The sequence below is a fragment of the Phalacrocorax aristotelis genome, unplaced genomic scaffold, assembly GCF_949628215.1.
Source record: "Phalacrocorax aristotelis unplaced genomic scaffold, bGulAri2.1 scaffold_60, whole genome shotgun sequence".
Lineage (NCBI taxonomy): Eukaryota > Metazoa > Chordata > Aves > Suliformes > Phalacrocoracidae > Phalacrocorax > Phalacrocorax aristotelis.
The window spans coordinates 63,878-81,565 of NW_027441340.1; the positions used below are offsets into that span (position 1 = coordinate 63,878).

At 56.4% G+C, this 17,688-nt stretch overlaps 1 protein-coding gene across 7 annotated transcripts in view; it reads right to left on the bottom strand.

Moving 5' to 3' along the window:
• Positions 1-17,688, bottom strand: part of LOC142051361 (uncharacterized) — a 196,622-nt gene that overhangs the window by 22,091 nt on the left and 156,843 nt on the right. Inside the window, exons 1-2 of one of the 7 annotated variants that reach the window (XR_012658439.1) lie at positions 201-648; positions 7-110 (exon numbers count right to left, since the gene is read on the bottom strand). The exons of 1 other annotated variant lie outside the window; for it this stretch is intronic. The gene's annotated coding sequence lies outside the window, so the exon portion shown is untranslated. Of the gene's footprint in view, positions 1-6; positions 659-17,688 lie in introns of those variants that run through there. 5 more of the 7 variants (XR_012658443.1, XR_012658444.1, XR_012658440.1 and 2 more) reach the window with 5 other exon arrangements.

Below are 17,688 nucleotides of genomic sequence, written 5' to 3' on the forward strand. Positions count from 1 at the left end.
CTCTACTTCATCTTCTTGGCCTCCAAAAGAAGCTTCCTTCCACTGCTGAGCGTCGACACCGACATCCTCATGCTGTTCCTCAAAAGCAGGCTGGCCCTCGGGTGCCCGTACTGCCAAAGGAAGAGAAAATGATTATGCTCTTATAATGAGCTCCATCATCCTCTCCTTCTTCAGGAAATCGAATCCCGATCACTACATACCAGAAGTTTGTGCAGGAGATGTCCGAGGCCAGCCCCGTAAATGAAGCACTCTGTGACCCTGCTTTCTCTTTTGGCCACAGCACCCGCCACCGGGGAGCCCCAAACCCCTTTGTGACTCCCTAGGAAAACCAGATACAACTAGTTCAAAACATCTGGCAGGAGAGAGATGACCGACAAACACGTATAGCCCACCTCAAACCAGCTAGAGAGCTGACTTCCTCCCCCACTAAACTCTCGTCTTCGACAAATACACCAAACAGAACAATGTTTACGCTGAACAGAACAAAACCCTTACCCCTCTGACACTCTGAAAAGGATTTGTGCACCCACAAAATATATATATTCATGCTATCGACCCACGTGCCACGCTTCCTCAGGGTCAGCCCCGCAAAGACAGGAGAACACCCGATGCTCTCTCCACAGATACCCCGATACTCCGCTCCCTTCTTCGCCGCTCCTGTCACGGGAAAATGCTGGGAATAAAAAAAAGGTTCAGAGAAGCAAAACAATAAACAATAGGGAGAGGGACCAGTGCAAAGGAATAGAGAGAGGAAGAGACGAACAGGAAGGACAGACAACCCCATCCTGAGCACAGCCTCTGGGAGAGGGAAAGAGGAAACAGCAACCGTTATTACCGCAGATCGACCCAGACCAAAGCCTCTCCTTCCGCAGGGGCTTCTGGACACACCGCTCCTTCCCCGCGCTACTGCCAAGGGCCCCTGCACTGAGGGGGAATCCACTGCAGGCAGAGAGAGGCGGAGAAAGGAAAAGTAGCCACAGGCTACAGGACAGAGAGAGGGAGGACTGAAAAGACGGGGAGGCAGGGAGCCACTCAGAGCGAGACGGAGAAAGAAGGTGCGGGGGGGGTGCAAAAAAAAATAATTTTGCAGCAGGTAAGGAAAGAGAGGGGGCCGGGGGAGAGACAGGGAGGGCCCAGGACGTACAAGAGAGGCAACGGGGCCCCACTGGCCCAGGACTCACCGCGACTCTCGCTCTCAGCGCTGCTGGCACAATTTAGCCGTTCACATGCTTCTTTCCCCTCCTCTCCTCCCTGCCTCTTCTGCAGCTCCAGACTCTAGGCCGACCTCCACCTGAAGAGAACACGGGGGTGTCTTACAGCTCTTACGAGATGAGGCTTCCTAGGCACGTAGCCTAGCTCGCTCGTGCACTACACGCCCGTACCGAACTGCGGGTTCCAACTGTGGGAAGAAGGGGGAGTCCTTGGGGGCTACGGCATTTCTCTTCCTAAGTAACCGTTACACATGACAGAGCCCTGCTTTCCCAGAAACAGCTCAACACCTGCCCGCCGAAAAGGAGGAGCGAATTAATTCCTTGCTTTGCTTCCACGCACAGCTTTTGCTTTACCTATTAAACCGTCTTGATCTCAACCCATGATTTTTCTCACTTTTACCCTTCCAGCTCTCTCCCCCAGCCCACTGAGGGTGGAGCGAGCAAGCAGCTCCCTGGTGCAGAGTTGCCAGCTGAGGCTAAGCCACGGCACGCGCTTGTCCCGGTTTGGCAGGGAACGGACCGTCCGTCGCCTGGCTCCTGGGGCGACGGGCTGCTGGGCAGAGGGGGAGGCCACCAAAGGTGAGGAGCAGGGCACAGGACAGTAGGAGGAGAGAAGAGCAGCATCCGGCTGGACGGGGGCGGGGGAGGCGTGTGTGCGTGTAGTGAGAAGGCACGAGGCAGGGAACAGGACGGCCAGAGGAGGACAGGGAGCCTGACGGAGGTGGAGATAAAAGCAGCAGAGAGAGGGGAAGAGCAGGGCACAGACCAACAAAGAAGGATGAGGAGCAGGCTGGAGACGCACAAAGAACCTGGGGCAGGCAGCACGACAGCGAGGGAGGAAAGAAGAACAGGGGCAGGAAGCTGGACCGAGCGAGATGGAGACAGACAAGATAAGCGACAAGAACAGGGCAGAAAGGGAAGAATGAAGCCACGGGGACAGGGAGCCGAGACGGCCAACGACGGAGGGAAGGGGCCGGGGAGGGAACACCACAAAACAAACCATGGGGCTACGTGGTACAGAGCATGAGAAGGCAGAGAATTAACAATTAGGGACAGGGAGCCAGAAAAACAACAAAAAAAAACCAAAACAAAGGGAGATGGAGAGCAAAAGGAATCGCAATGCGTACAGAGAGAAGAGAGAAACAATTCTAAAAGAGGGTCACGGGGAAGCCAGAGACAGCAAGATGGAGAAAGGACAGAAGCTACAGGCTACAGGGCAGAGAGGGAAGAATTAATGAATAGACGCAGAGAGCTGGGCAGAAAGAGGTGGAGAAAGGCTGAAGATCACACGGCCAACAGGGAAGAGAGAAGAGAGGGAGGAATTTTAAAAACAGGGGCAAGAAGCCAGAGAGAGGGAGAGAGAGGCAACAATAAATGGGGACAAGCCACAGGGCAGCGAGGAGGGAATCGATGAATAAGAACAGCAGACCAAAGAGAACACAATGTAGAATGGAAAAAAGGAACAGCGGCCTACAGGGAAGGAGGAATTAAAGATCAGGCACTGGGAGGCAGACAGAGACACATGAAGAAACAAGTGGGAAAAAAAAAAAAAAAACAACAACGGCAACGGGCTACAAAGACAGACAGAGAGGGAAGAAATAAAACATCGCAGCAAGGAGCTGGACAGAGAGAGATGAGGACAAACAAATAGCACGGGTCTACGTGACAGAGAACGTGGAATTAGAACACAGAGAGAGGGAGCCGGACAGAGAGAGAGGCCGAGAGAAAAACCTAGACGGGCTACAGCGGGCAGAGGCAGGGATTAAAACCTAGGGACAGGGAGCTGGACAGAGAGAGACGGAGGTCACAGGGAACAGCGGTGGCTGCAGGAAGAACAGGAATTCACAAATAGGGAAAGGGAGCTCGACAGAGAAGAACTCAGAAAGGCAAGAACAGTAGCAGGGTGCAGAGCAGAGCAGACGAATGAAAAAGCGCGGGGGGAGCGTTGAGGCAGACAGAGAGAGATTAAGAAAAAAGTCACGGGCTACGTGGCAAAGCAGGAGGAATTCAGAAACGGGGATGGCAACCAAGGGAGAGTGAGCTGGTGAAGGACAACGGGCATTCCAAGTGAGGGACGGGGAGCTGGGAAAAGCGAGGCAGAGAAAAACAGAATCACAGAGAGAATCACACAAAGCCAAAAAAGAAGAAACTGAACAACAGGAACAGGTGTAACCAAAGCGATGAAATCAGCCAACCAGAGACGGTGTTCCATTACGGGAACATGGAGCGTACGAATCAGCGCACCTGTTGATCTGCATTTTAGTCCCTAGGCGATCGTTAACGTCAGCAGAACAACAGACAACGTGCTTCTGTCAGAAAAGGACGACAAAACGCGGTTTCGTGGAGCGGACTGAGAGAACTAGCCAAGACTGCCAAGATTAACAGCCAAGAAGGTAAAAGGCAATTCTGGCAGGGGGAGATCGCGACCACCGACTCATGGACCACCACCGAGCCTGCGCAGCGATTTACATACGGAACGAGCAAGTTTGTACCGATCAGCAGACAGGACAATAATGAATACGTATGAATACGTAAAATTTTGATCTACAAATTGAACGGGAAAGGTGCGTGAGGTACGCACGCCAGGAGGAGCGATCCCCCGTGCATCCGGCGCCGTGAATAAAGAATGCCTGCTCTTTAATACTAAATTGGTCTTGAGGAGTTGTTTCCGATTTTACCGCGTTTTTCGGTAACACAGGGAGTCAGACCGAGAGAGCCAGAGAAAGACAAAAATACCGACAGGCTACAGGACAGAGCAGGAGGAGTAAAAAAATAAAAACGGAGCCAGAGCCAGGCAGAGAGAGGCAGAGAAAGAACAAGTAGCCACAGGCTACAGGACAGAGAGAGGGAGGACTGAAAAGACGGGGAGGCAGGGAGCCACTCAGAGCGAGACGGAGAAAGAAGGTGCGGGGGGGGCGCAAAAAAAAAATAATTTTGCAGCAGGTAAGGAAAGAGAGGGGGCCGGGGGAGAGACAGGGAGGGCCCAGGACGTACAAGAGAGGCAACGGGGCCCCACTGGCCCAGGACTCACCGCGACTCTCGCTCTCAGCGCTGCTGGCACAATTTAGCCGTTCACATGCTTCTTTCCCCTCCTCTCCTCCCTGCCTCTTCTGCAGCTCCAGACTCTAGGCCGACCTCCACCTGAAGAGAACACGGGGGTGTCTTACAGCTCTTACGAGATGAGGCTTCCTAGGCACGTAGCCTAGCTCGCTCGTGCACTACACGCCCGTACCGAACTGCGGGTTCCAACTGTGGGAAGAAGGGGGAGTCCTTGGGGGCTACGGCATTTCTCTTCCTAAGTAACCGTTACACATGACAGAGCCCTGCTTTCCCAGAAACAGCTCAACACCTGCCCGCCGAAAAGGAGGAGCGAATTAATTCCTTGCTTTGCTTCCACGCACAGCTTTTGCTTTACCTATTAAACCGTCTTGATCTCAACCCATGATTTTTCTCACTTTTACCCTTCCAGCTCTCTCCCCCAGCCCACTGAGGGTGGAGCGAGCAAGCAGCTCCCTGGTGCAGAGTTGCCAGCTGAGGCTAAGCCACGGCACGCGCTTGTCCCGGTTTGGCAGGGAACGGACCGTCCGTCGCCTGGCTCCTGGGGCGACGGGCTGCTGGGCAGAGGGGGAGGCCACCAAAGGTGAGGAGCAGGGCACAGGACAGTAGGAGGAGAGAAGAGCAGCATCCGGCTGGACGGGGGCGGGGAGGGGCGTGTGTGCGTGTAGTGAGAAGGCACGAGGCAGGGAACAGGACGGCCAGAGGAGGACAGGGAGCCTGACGGAGGTGGAGATAAAAGCAGCAGAGAGAGGGGAAGAGCAGGACACAGACCAACAAAGAAGGATGAGGAGCAGGCTGGAGACGCACAAAGAACCTGGGGCAGGCAGCACGACAGCGAGGGAGGAAAGAAGAACAGGGGCAGGAAGCTGGACCGAGCGAGATGGAGACAGACAAGATAAGCGACAAGAACAGGGCAGAAAGGGAAGAATGAAGCCACGGGGACAGGGAGCCGAGACGGCCAACGACGGAGGGAAGGGGCCGGGGAGGGAACACCACAAAACAAACCATGGGGCTACGTAGTACAGAGCATGAGAAGGCAGAGAATTAACAATTAGGGACAGGGAGCCAGAAAAACAACAAAAAAAAAACCAAAACAAAGGGAGATGGAGAGCAAAAGGAATCGCAATGCGCACAGAGAGAAGAGAGAAACAATTCTAAAAGAGGGTCACGGGGAAGCCAGAGACAGCAAGATGGAGAAAGGACAGAAGCTACAGGCTACAGGGCAGAGAGGGAAGAATTAATGAATAGACGCAGAGAGCTGGGCAGAAAGAGGTGGAGAAAGGCTGAAGATCACACGGCCAACAGGGAAGAGAGAAGAGAGGGAGGAATTTTAAAAACAGTGGCAAGAAGCCAGAGAGAGGGAGAGAGAGGCAACAATAAATGGGGACAAGCCACAGGGCAGCGAGGAGGGAATCGATGAATAAGAACAGCAGACCAAAGAGAACACAATGTAGAATGGAAAAAAGGAACAGCGGCCTACAGGGAAGGAGGAATTAAAGATCAGGCACTGGGAGGCAGACAGAGACACATGAAGAAACAAGTGGGGAAAAAAAAAAAAAAACAACAACGGCAACGGGCTACAAAGACAGACAGAGAGGGAAGAAATAAAACATCGCAGCAAGGAGCTGGACAGAGAGAGATGAGGACAAACAAATAGCACGGGTCTACGTGACAGAGAACGTGGAATTAGAACACAGAGAGAGGGAGCCGGACAGAGAGAGAGGCCGAGAGAAAAACCTAGACGGGCTACAGCGGGCAGAGGCAGGGATTAAAACCTAGGGACAGGGAGCTGGACAGAGAGAGACGGAGGTCACAGGGAACAGCGGTGGCTGCAGGAAGAACAGGAATTCACAAATAGGGAAAGGGAGCTCGACAGAGAAGAACTCAGAAAGGCAAGAACAGTAGCAGGGTGCAGAGCAGAGCAGACGAATGAAAAAGCGCGGGGGGAGCGTTGAGGCAGACAGAGAGAGATTAAGAAAAAAGTCACGGGCTACGTGGCAAAGCAGGAGGAATTCAGAAACGGGGATGGCAACCAAGGGAGAGTGAGCTGGTGAAGGACAACGGGCATTCCAAGTGAGGGACGGGGAGCTGGGAAAAGCGAGGCAGAGAAAAACAGAATCACAGAGAGAATCACACAAAGCCAAAAAAGAAGAAACTGAACAACAGGAACAGGTGTAACCAAAGCGATGAAATCAGCCAACCAGAGACGGTGTTCCATTACGGGAACATGGAGCGTACGAATCAGCGCACCTGTTGATCTGCATTTTAGTCCCTAGGCGATCGTTAACATCAGCAGAACAACAGACAACGTGCTTCTGTCAGAAAAGGACGACAAAACGCGGTTTCGTGGAGCGGACTGAGAGAACTAGCCAAGACTGCCAAGATTAACAGCCAAGAAGGTAAAAGGCAATTCTGGCAGGGGGAGATCGCGACCACCGACTCACGGACCACCACCGAGCCTGCGCAGCGATTTACATACGGAACGAGCAAGTTTGTACCGATCAGCAGACAGGACAATAATGAATACGTATGAATACGTAAAATTTTGATCTACAAATTGAACGGGAAAGGTGCGTGAGGTACGCACGCCAGGAGGAGCGATCCCCCGTGCATCCGGCGCCGTGAATAAAGAATGCCTGCTCTTTAATACTAAATTGGTCTTGAGGAGTTGTTTCCCATTTTACCGCGTTTTTCGGTAACACAGGGAGTCAGACCAAGAGGGCCAGAGAAAGACAAAAATACCGACAGGCTACAGGACAGAGCAGGAGGAATAAAAAAACGGAGCCAGAGCCAGGCAGAGAGAGGCGGAGATAGAAAAAGGAGCCACAGGCTACAGGACAGAGAGAGGGAGGACTGAAAAAGACGGGGAGGCAGGGAGCCACTCAGAGCGAGATGGAGAAAGAAGGTGCGGGGGGGGCGCAAAAAAAAAAATAAAATTTTGCAGCAGGTAAGGAAAGAGAGGGGGCCGGGGGAGAGACAGGGAGGGCCCAGGACGCACAAGAGAGGCAACGGGGCCCCACTGGCCCAGGACTCACCGCGACTCTCGCTCTCAGCGCTGCTGGCACAATTTAGCCGTTCACATGCTTCTTTCCCCTCCTCTCCTCCCTGCCTCTTCTGCAGCTCCAGACTCTAGGCCGACCTCCACCTAAAGAGGATACGTGGGTGTCTCACCGCTCTTACGAGATGAGGCTTCCTCGGCACGTAGCCTAGCTCGCTCGTGCCCTACACGCCCGTACCCAACTCCGGGTTACGCGTACGGACCCTGCGGTGCACGTTGGTGGCCTGGCCCGCTGCGGACTATGAAGGGGGATCCTTCCTCCCTCACCTGCAGGGACAGGCTCTCTCTTGCCTGCAGCAGGAAGGCAGCTGGCAGCCAGAGCGCCTTCAGTTTCTTCTGCTTTACCTTTCGTTGGTGTCTCCAGCTTCAGCCGAGGCAGCTCCTGTCCACAGCCGGGAAGGGCTCTGTGTGTCCCTTTTCGCCCCGGCGCCGCGAGGATGGCAAAGCCGGGCAGAGAGAAGCCACGCAAGCCTGAGACGGCCGCAGTCGACGGCATCCCCGGGGGAAAGACAGACAACCACGTCCTCAGCACGGTCTCTGGGAGAGGGAAAGAAGAAACAGCGACCGTCATTACCGTCGATCGACCCTGACCAAAGCCCCTCCTTGCGCAGGGGCTTCCGGACACACCGCCCCTTGCCCGCACTACTGCTACGGGCCCCTGCGCCGAGGGGGAATCCAGTGCGCTTGAGGGTCGGCTCGCTGCCTTCACGACAGGGCCTGGGGGCGGCCAAGGGCTACGCGGCACGCTTCAGGGGAGGTGCCGGGGCTGGGGGCAGGCGCACGGGGCAAGGGGGGGCCAGGGGAGGCTGAGCAGGAGCTCCGGCGAGCCGGGGAGGCGGCCATCATCTGCGCCCTGGGCAGGGGGAAAAGGTCCTCCTCCTTTCCCTCTTCCCTTCTGTCAGCTCCCGGGGAACTCACCGCTTCTCGGGGAGCGGCCGCACCCGGAAGCCCCCAGAAATCAACACGAATCCAACCCCAAAAATACACCGCGCCTACCGTACGCGGCACGGCCGCCCGGCACCCGAGCGCCGGAAGACCGCGCCTCCCGCCACGCCCCGGCGAACCACGTGACAGCGCCGGCAGCCACTGCGCCTGGACTACACCTCCCGGCATGCTCTGCGCCACAACACGGCCGCCCGGCAGCCGCGCGCCGCAAGGACTACACCTCCCGGCATGCTCTGCGCCACAACACTGCCGCCCGGCAGCCGCGCGCCGCAAGGACTACACCTCCCGGCACGCTCTGCGCCACAACACGGCCGCACGGCCAGCCGGCAGGCGCACCACCACAGCTCCCGGCACGCCGCCAGCCCGCCCTCCCCGCTCTCGGACCCTGCGGGCCACCGTCCCGGCCGCCGATGCACCCGGAAGCCCCACCGAGCCCTCAGCACAGCCTCGCTCTCCCCACCGCCCGCTCCGACCCGGCGCTGCCCCGCCGCAGCCCTCCTCGGGGCTTGACCCGGGACGCAGCGCTCCACCACCCAGCCCCCGCTCACCTCCTCCCTCGCTACAGTCGCAGCCCGCTGACGCTCGGCCACAGCTCCGCTCCGCCCTCGGCTCACACTGGCCCCCCGGAGCCGGGCACCACCCCTTTTCCAGGGAGGAGCCGGCACCGTCAGCCCCACCGCCCGCACCTGGGGCTCCTCCATCCAGACCCCGCCATCAGCTGAGGCGCAGCAGCAACGGGGGGCCCCCTCCCCTCACCCCCACAGTGCACCACCTCCTCCCCTGGGCTCCATCACAGCCCCTTGCCCCACGCAAAGGCAGCGCAAACGCAGCCCTGAGGGCAAAGGAGAGGGCAGGTGTTTGTGCAGGCGCGCACGTAACAAGTCCCAGGAGCCATTCGTGGGTCAGGGTCCCCAACGCTCCCCCTGCCCCAAGGCCACCTCGGCCGCCGTTGCCGCAGCCGCACGGAGCTGGTGTTGGCTGGGATAGTGCTCATTTTCTCCACAGTAGCTAGGAATGGATACGTTTTGGATTTATGCTCAAAACACCGTTAATAATGTAGAGATGTTTTGGTTCTTGCTGAGCACTGCTTCCACAGTCAGGGCCTCTTCTGGTTCTCTCAGTGCCCCACCAGCAAGTAGGCTGGGAGAGGACACAGCTGGGAAAGCTTTCCCAGCTAACTGACCAAAGGGATATTCCATACCATTTGACATCATGCTCAGCACACGCAGCTGGGGGAAGAAGGGGGAGTCCTTGGGGGGGGGGCGGGGAGGGAGGGCGGGGGCTACGGCATTTCTCTCCCTAAGTAACCATTACACATGACAGAGCCCTGCTTTCCCAGAAACAGCTCAACACCTGCCCGCCGAAAAGGAGGAGCGAATTAATTCCTTGCTTTGCTTCCACGCACAGCTTTTGCTTTACCTATTAAACAGCCTTGATCTCAACCCATGATTTTTCTCACTCTTACCCTTCCAGCTCTCTCCCCCAGCCCACTGAGGGTGGAGTGAGCAAGCAGCTCCCTGGTGCAGAATAGCCAGCTGGGGCTAAGCCACGGCACGCGCTTGTCCCGGTTTGGCAGGGAACGGACCGTCCGTCGCCTGGCTCCTGGGGCGACGGGCTGCTGGGCAGAGGGGGAGGCCACCAAAGGTGAGGAGCAGGGCACGGGACAGTAGGAAGAGAGAAGAGAAGAGCGGCATCCGGCTGGACGGGGCGGGGGGGACGTGTGTGCGTGTAGTGAGAAGGCACGAGGCAGGGAACAGGACGGCCAGAGAAGGACAGGGAGCCTGACGGAGGTGGAGATAAAAGCAGCAGAGAGAGGGGAAGAGAGGCAGCAGAAAGAGGGAAGAGCAGGACACAGACCAACAAAGAAGGAAGAGGAGCAGGCTGGAGACGCACAAAGAACCTGGGGCAGGCAGCACGACAGCGAGGGAGGAAAGAAGAATAGGGGCAGGAAGCTGGACCGAGCGCGATGGAGAAAGACAAGATAAGCGACAAGAACAGGGCAGAAAGGGAAGAATGAAGCCACGGGGACAGGGAGCCGAGACAGCCAACGACAGAGGGAAGGGGCCGGGGAGGGAACACCACAAAACAAACCACGGGGCTACGTGGTACAGAGCATGAGAAGGCAGAGAATTAACAATTAGGGACAGGGAGCCAGAAAAACAACAACAAAACAACACCCAAAACAAAGGGAGATGGGGAGCAAAAGGAATCGCAATGCGTACAGAAAGAAGAGAGAAACAATTCTAAAAGAGGGTCACGGGGAAGCCAGAGACAGCAAGATGGAGAAAGGACAAAAGCTACAGGCTACAGGGCAGAGAGGGAAGAATTAATGGATAGACACAGAGAGCTGGGCAGAAAGAGGTGGAGAAAGGCTGACGATCACACGGCCAACAGGGAAGAGAGAAGAGAGGGAGGAATTTTAAAAACAGGGGCAAGAAGCCAGAGAGAGGGAAAGAGAGGCAACACTAAAATGGGGACAAGCCACAGGGCGGCGAGGAGGGAACTGATGAATAAGAACAGGAGACCAAAGAGAACACAACGTAGAATGGAAAAAAGGAACAGCGGCCCAACAGGGAAGGAGGAATTAAAGATCAGGCACTGGGAGGCAGACAGAGACAAACGAAGAAACAAGTGGGAAAAAAAAAAACAAAAACCAAAAACACAACAACAGCAACGGGCTACAAAGACAGAGAGAGAGGGAAGAAAGAAAACATAGCAGCAAGGAGCTGGACAGAGAGAGATGAGGACAAACAAATAGCACGGGTCTACGTGACAGAGAACGTGGAATTAGAACACAGAGAGAGGGAGCCGGACAGAGAGAGAGGCCGAGAGAAACATCTAGACGGGCTACAGCGGGCAGAGGCAGGAATTAAAACCTAGGGACAGGGAGCTGGACAGAGAGAGACGGAGATCACAGGGAACAGCGGCGGGTGCAGGAAGAACAGGAATTCATGAACAGGGAAAGGGAGCTGGACAGAGAAGAACTCAGAAAGGCAAGAACAGTAGCAGGGTACAGAGCAGACGAATGAAAAAGCGCGGGGGGAGCGTTGAGGCAGACAGAGAGATTAAGAAAAAAGCCACGGGCTACGTGGCAAAGCAGGAGGAATTCAGAAACGGGGATGGCAACCAAGGGAGAGTGAGCTGCTGAAGGATAACGGGCATTCAAAGTGAGGGACGGGGAGCTGGGAAAAGCGAGGCAGAGAAAAACAGAATCACAGAGAGAATCACACAAAGCCAAAAAAGAAGAAACTGAACAACAGGAACAGGTGTAACCAAAGCGATGAAATCAACCAACCAGAGACGGTGTTCCATTACGGGAACATGGAGCGTACGAATCGGTGTGTCTGTCGATCTGCATTTTAGTCCCTAGGCGATCGTTAACGTCAGCAGAACAACAGACAACGTGCTTCTGTCAGAAAAGGACGACAAAACGCGGTTTCGTGGAGCGGACTGAGAAAACTAGCCAAGAAGGTAAAAAGGTAATTCCGGCAGGGGGAGATCACGACCACCGACTCACAGACCACCACCGACCCAAGTAATACCACCTACTCAGAAGAGAACAACGGAAGAGGACAACCGAGCCTGCGCAGCGATTTACATACGGAACGAGCAAGTTTGTACCGATCAGCAGACAGGGCAATAATGAATATATATGAATACGTAAAATTTTGATCTACAAATTGTACGGGAAAGGTGTGTGAGGTACGCACGCCAGGAGGAGCGATCCCCCGTGCATCTGGCGCCGTGAATAAAGAATGCCTGCTCTTTAATACTAAATTGGTCTTGAGGAGTCGTTTGCGATTTTACCGCGTTTTTCGGTAACACAGGGAGTCAGACCAAGAGGGCCAGAGAAAGACAAAATACCGACAGGCTACAGGACAGAGCAGGAGGAATAAAAAAACGGAGCCAGAGCCAGGCAGAGAGAGGCGGAGATAGAAAAAGGAGCCACAGGCTACAGGACAGAGAGAGGGAGGACTGAAAAAGACGGGGAGGCAGGGAGCCACTCAGAGCGAGACGGAGAAAGAAGGTGCGGGGGGGGCCCAAAAGAAAAAATAAAATTTTGCAGCAGGTAAGGAAAGAGAGGGGGCCGGGGGAGAGACAGGGAGGGCCCAGGACGCACAAGAGAGGCAACGGGGCCCCACTGGCCCAGGACTCACCGCGACTCTCGCTCTCAGCGCTGCTGGCACAATTTAGCCGTTCACATGCTTCTTTCCCCTTCTCTCCTCCCTGCCTCTTCTGCAGCTCCAGACTCTAGGCCGTCCTCCACCTGAAGAGAACACATGGGTGTCTTACAGCTCTTACGAGATGAGGCTTCCTCGGCACGTAGCCTAGCTCGCTCGTGCTGGAGCTGGGAGCAGGCGCACTGGGCAAGGGGGGCCAGGGGAGGCTGAGGGGGAGCTCTGGTGAGCTGGAGAGTCGGCCATCTTCTGCACCCTGGGCAGGGGGAAAAGGTCATCATCCTCCTCCTCCTTTCCCTCTTCCCTTCTATCAGCTCCCGAGTAACTCCTAGGGCTGCCCTCTCCCACTCGCCTTTAGCATACCAGAAGCCTGCCTCGGCGGGTCGTTTGAAGCTTCCCATCCCACCAGCCCCAGTAGTGCAGGCACACAAGGAGACACCCCTGCACCCACCAAAGGCGCTCGCTCACCTCGCCGGCAGCCCTAGGCCTCACCCGACACAGGGAATCGTGTCCGACACACCACCACGCTGCAGCAGGAGCGGAGGAGGCCTTTCCTTACCAGGAAGCAGCAACGAGCACGGCGGCATTACCTCGCAGGCACCGCAGCATCGCAGGGCTGTTACCTGCGGAGAGAGCAATGGGGATCACAGGGACGCCACCGCGCGTGCGCGGCTCCCGGGCTCAGTACCCAATTCTGGTCGCTGGGCAGCAGCATTATCTGAATTACTCTTCTCGATTAATACCATCCAGAAACCATAACTTGGCTGCATCCACAGAGCTTCTATTCCTCTGCACCTTTCCCCCTCGCAGCCCCAGCAGCACCATTCATTGCCTCTGCACCAAACAGCAAAGCGTCTCGAGCATTTGTCCTTTCCTCTCGACCGCTTAAAAACGTCTGGTGCTTGCTACTGTCCATGCCACTGCCCCCCGCATGCCCGAGGGAGGAGAAGCAGCACAGCAAACCTGGGGAACAAGGTTGGGTTCCCCACCCCCGCAGAATAAGCCCCAGGAACTGCTGGTAGGCATGTGGCATCAGGGTTGTGATAGGGTTTTGTTTTGGTTTTCTTTTTTTCCCCGCCTTCTTTACATAATGTAATAATTGGGGTTGCTTTTCCAAACTACTGAGTTCTGTGGGGACTTTTTGTGCTTTTACCCTACAAAAAATGGTCATTTTCACTTTCGGTTTTGTGCATGAGAGTGGTTGGTGGGTGCTTTTAGGTGGTTGTTCCTTCCCCACCACCACCCTTTTTTTCCTTTCCAGCTGCACAAATCCAGCTGGAGTTGGCTTTCCCAGAAGCCCCAAGTTGTTTTCTTTCCACCAGAATTCTTTCTGTTTTTTCACCCCCCATTGCAGACCCAGAGTAAGGGGTTTGAGGTATTTTTGTGCCCAGGCAGCAGCTCCCAGGCTGCATAAGCAGCCCCACAGGGGGAAGTCCCCGTTTGAGGGAATCGGCCCCAAATTGGGATGGGAAAGTGAAGAGAAGGAGAAAAAACCCTGAATAACCTGAAAAAGAACACCTACTCCAGCCCACCAAGCACCGGTCACCTTGCCTGACTCACCTCCAGGGCCCAGATCACGCTCGGCTCATCGCTTAGCACCCTCGGATCACAAAAAAAAAAAAGAGTAAAACCCATAATGGAGCCCTATAGCCATCAGTCACATCTTCCCTCCAGTACTACACAGACTCACCTTCTTACAGCGCTCCCCTGGGCCCTCCTCCGTTGCCCTGCACGACTCATCCATCTGCACCTGGAAAAACAGCGTTACTGAACAAGTCACCTGGAGGCACAGCAACAGCTTAACCATTCCACAGCTCTTGTGCCCACGTAGGAATACCGTCTAGAGCCCAACTACAGCCTGCCGTTAAAGGAAATGCATTAAATCAAACGTTAAGCCCTCGCACGTGCAAGCCGGAACAGCAAAAACACCGCACGCTCGCGCACCCAGGGCGCAGCCCGACGGAGGTCCACGCGCACCTCGCCGGTTTGATGCAGAGCCACCCAGCATCCCTGCGAGCACAGCTGCAGGCGCAACAGCAGTTTCACCTACACCCTTCTCGGCGCGCAGCGCTTCTGAAGCTTTAAACTGAAAGCCCTACCTTGACGCTTGGCCACACTAGAAGCGAGCCGTAGCTAGAACTCCACAGAAACACAGCAACACAAATTGCGCACCCACAGCGGCGACAGCTTCGCAGCTATTTAGACCTGGAACAACAGAGAAAAGTAAAACAGCTTCATCACCCGCACAGGAAAAGCGGCAGACGGAGACAAAGGGTCAGCATTCATAGCCCTTACAGAACACAGGCGTTCTCTCTCCTTCCATTCCTAAACCCATCTCTTAGGTCTAAATATCGCAGCCCTGCTGTGGCAATAGCGAGAGCAGGGAACAAGAGCCCTGCCGCCGGCCGTTTGTGCGGCAGGACACAAAAACAGAGGGACATGTTTTGCCACGCACAACCCTGAATCTCCTGAAAATTTATGTTTACTAAAAATAGCCATTGGGAACATATTCCCAAAAACATTCGGCAATGAAACTTTTATGTGTTTGACACCCGCACATTTTTTGGGAACTTGCTATTTGCTTCCTGGTTTTGCTGGTCTTCCCTCAGAAGTTCTACCTGCAGCCAAGTTATTCATTCCTACCCGCCCGACCGGTTCAAGCATTCACCTTCCTGGTATTACCAGCACATTGACACAGGCGAGCAACTTAACTGCTCTTCTAAAACTATCCAAATGACAATTACAGCCCTGAAAGAGGAGTGGAAGAGAAGAAAAGGAGAGATCAGGCAGCAAAAGTGCTCTGCAGGCTGCTGCCGGCCAACACTGCACTCTTTTGTTAAAGCCACCCCGCCCCCCCAAACGCAAACAAAAACACCCCATGACTGTGGAATGCGTTTTTTTTCTTTTCAGTAGTCCTTTTGGAGCTCATCCCTGTCTCAGCATCTTGTCTTGTCAGAGCATGAAGTGCAGATGATCTGTATCCCGATGACATTTGCATGGGATGAATACATTTTCAGAAATAGACCCGATCCGTGAGACTCCTGTCACCTTTGTGGTTTTAACAATCGTAACTCAATTTTATTGACTGACACACTTATGAGAAAACTAATTAACTTTGAAACTTAGCCTCTCCTCGGGGAAAAAACATGTTAGACACCAAGTGAAACCGATTCAGAGCTCCGAACCACGATGGAGCCGACAGAGCTGTTGTGACTTAGTTTGTATGATTAATTAATTGGTTAATAACTATTCTAAGCAGCGCAGAAAGAGCAGCTGGACCCAAAGAGGGTGCGCTGCGCTGGATCCAAAAAGCACCCTTCCTCCAGAGACCCGCCTCAGGTGGCGAGTTCGCTCTGGTGCATGCCGGCCTCCCGAACTTCGGGGTCCGATGTGACCGGACCCCCACCTCCGGGGAGGGTCCTCGTACCCTGCCCAACCCCTGCTTTCCCCTGCAGCCCCCAATGCCCCCACCCCCCAGCCTGCACAAGCAGCCAAACCGGCTGCTGCTTTTGGCCCCCAAACCAGCTCACTTTGGGACCGGTTCTGAGCCAAAAAGCCCAGCTGCTGAGCCTGTTCTCAAGTCCCAAAAATGCAGCACTTGACCTCTGCTCCTCAGCCCAAAACCACACGACTTAGTCCCCTCGCTCAGGCCCTCAAAACGCACGACTCGATCTGTTTCAGGGCCCCGGCATCAGCCACAGGAGCCTGCTCTCAAGGCCCAGGAACAGAAGAGCTGTGCTCTCCCCGTTCAGGGACCAAACCAGCTGAGCCTGGCTGCGTCCCGGCCCCCTCCGCAGTCCCCACGGGCAACGCTCAGGGGCGCGGAGAGCGCAGCCACCCCACAGCCCTGCACCCCCACGACCCACGCGCGCACTGTCGGGGAGGCCTTGGGAACTGAACTGCGCGGGCCCGGCCCCGCACCCCGGCGGGGCAGCCCAGCGCCGGCCCGGCAGCGCTTTCTTCCTGCTCTCGCAGGCCGCGTTTCCCCGGCAGCGCCGGGCCCGCACCCCAACCCCACAGGGGGCCGGGCCCAGCCCGCCTCCAGCAAACCGCGGCGGCAGCAGCCAGGGTCCTTGCCTGCCTCGCGGGCAAGGGGGGACCCGCCCGGCACCACAGGAGCCCCCGCCGGGGTCGCCGCCGCCGCCCGACCCCGACGAGGAGCAGCCGAGAGCCGGGTGGGGCTGCCCCTACTTCCCCACGGCCGGGCACGGGCTCGGCCCCAAAACACAACCACCGACCCACGAAAGCGCTCGGCCCGGGGCCACTGCTGCCCGCAACCCCCCCCCGGGGACTCCGCGGACCGGGAGACCCCACAGCCGAAACCCGCCGACCCACAGCGCGCCCGGCCACGCGGCTCCTCACCTGCCCCCCGGCGCGGCTCCGGCTGCCCCACGGCCCGGCACGGAGCCGAACCCGGCCACCGGACCATCCGCCGCCCCCCCAACGCTCCGGGACGGTTCTCGTCCCTTTTCGCTCTGACGCCTCGAGCCGAGCCGGCCCCGCTCCTCCGAGCTACCGGCGGTGCCCGCTCGGCTGCTCGGGGCCAGGCCCTGTTCTCGCCCAGCCGCGAGAAGCCGCTCCGGGGTCTCCTCGGTGCGTCCAGCCCCGTGCCGTGCCGGAGCGGGGAGAGCCGGGTACGAGCGCGGAGCCCTGGGGCAGGGGTTGCCCCAGTGCCGCCGACTGTGTGGGGGGGTGTCGTCCCCCCCCGCCCCACGCGGGGGGCGCACACACGGTACACCCGCGGGGCAGGGGCATCCCCGGGGAGCCGTGCAGCCGGGCTGCGCCGTAGGAGGGAAGGGTGATGTCGGTTTCCCATTTTCCCCGCAGCCTGATCCTCCCCCTCCCCCGTACTGAGTCGCCCCCCCCCCCGCCCACCCCTTCCCGCGCGTTACAGCCCGCGAAAAAGCTTTTAACAACCCGATCAACAACACTCCCTTTATCCCTCTTCCAGCAGCAGCAGCGAGAGATTAAGCCAACTGCAGCACAGAGGAAGAAGGCAAGGAGAGCCTTTTCAAGCAAGGGCAGGACAAAAATGCACGGCGTGGACAGGCACAGGAGAGGCTGCATTATCTGGAAAGCACAACACCTCCCCAACGGCAGAAAATAAGGAACGAATCGTTTCCAAGGAGCTGCAGCAGACGAATCACCTTTTTCTTTATTGCTCTCCTGCCCTTTGTTATCCAAAGCGATAGGCTTCACCACCGGGCAGAAAATATCTGCCTAGATTTACACGGACAAC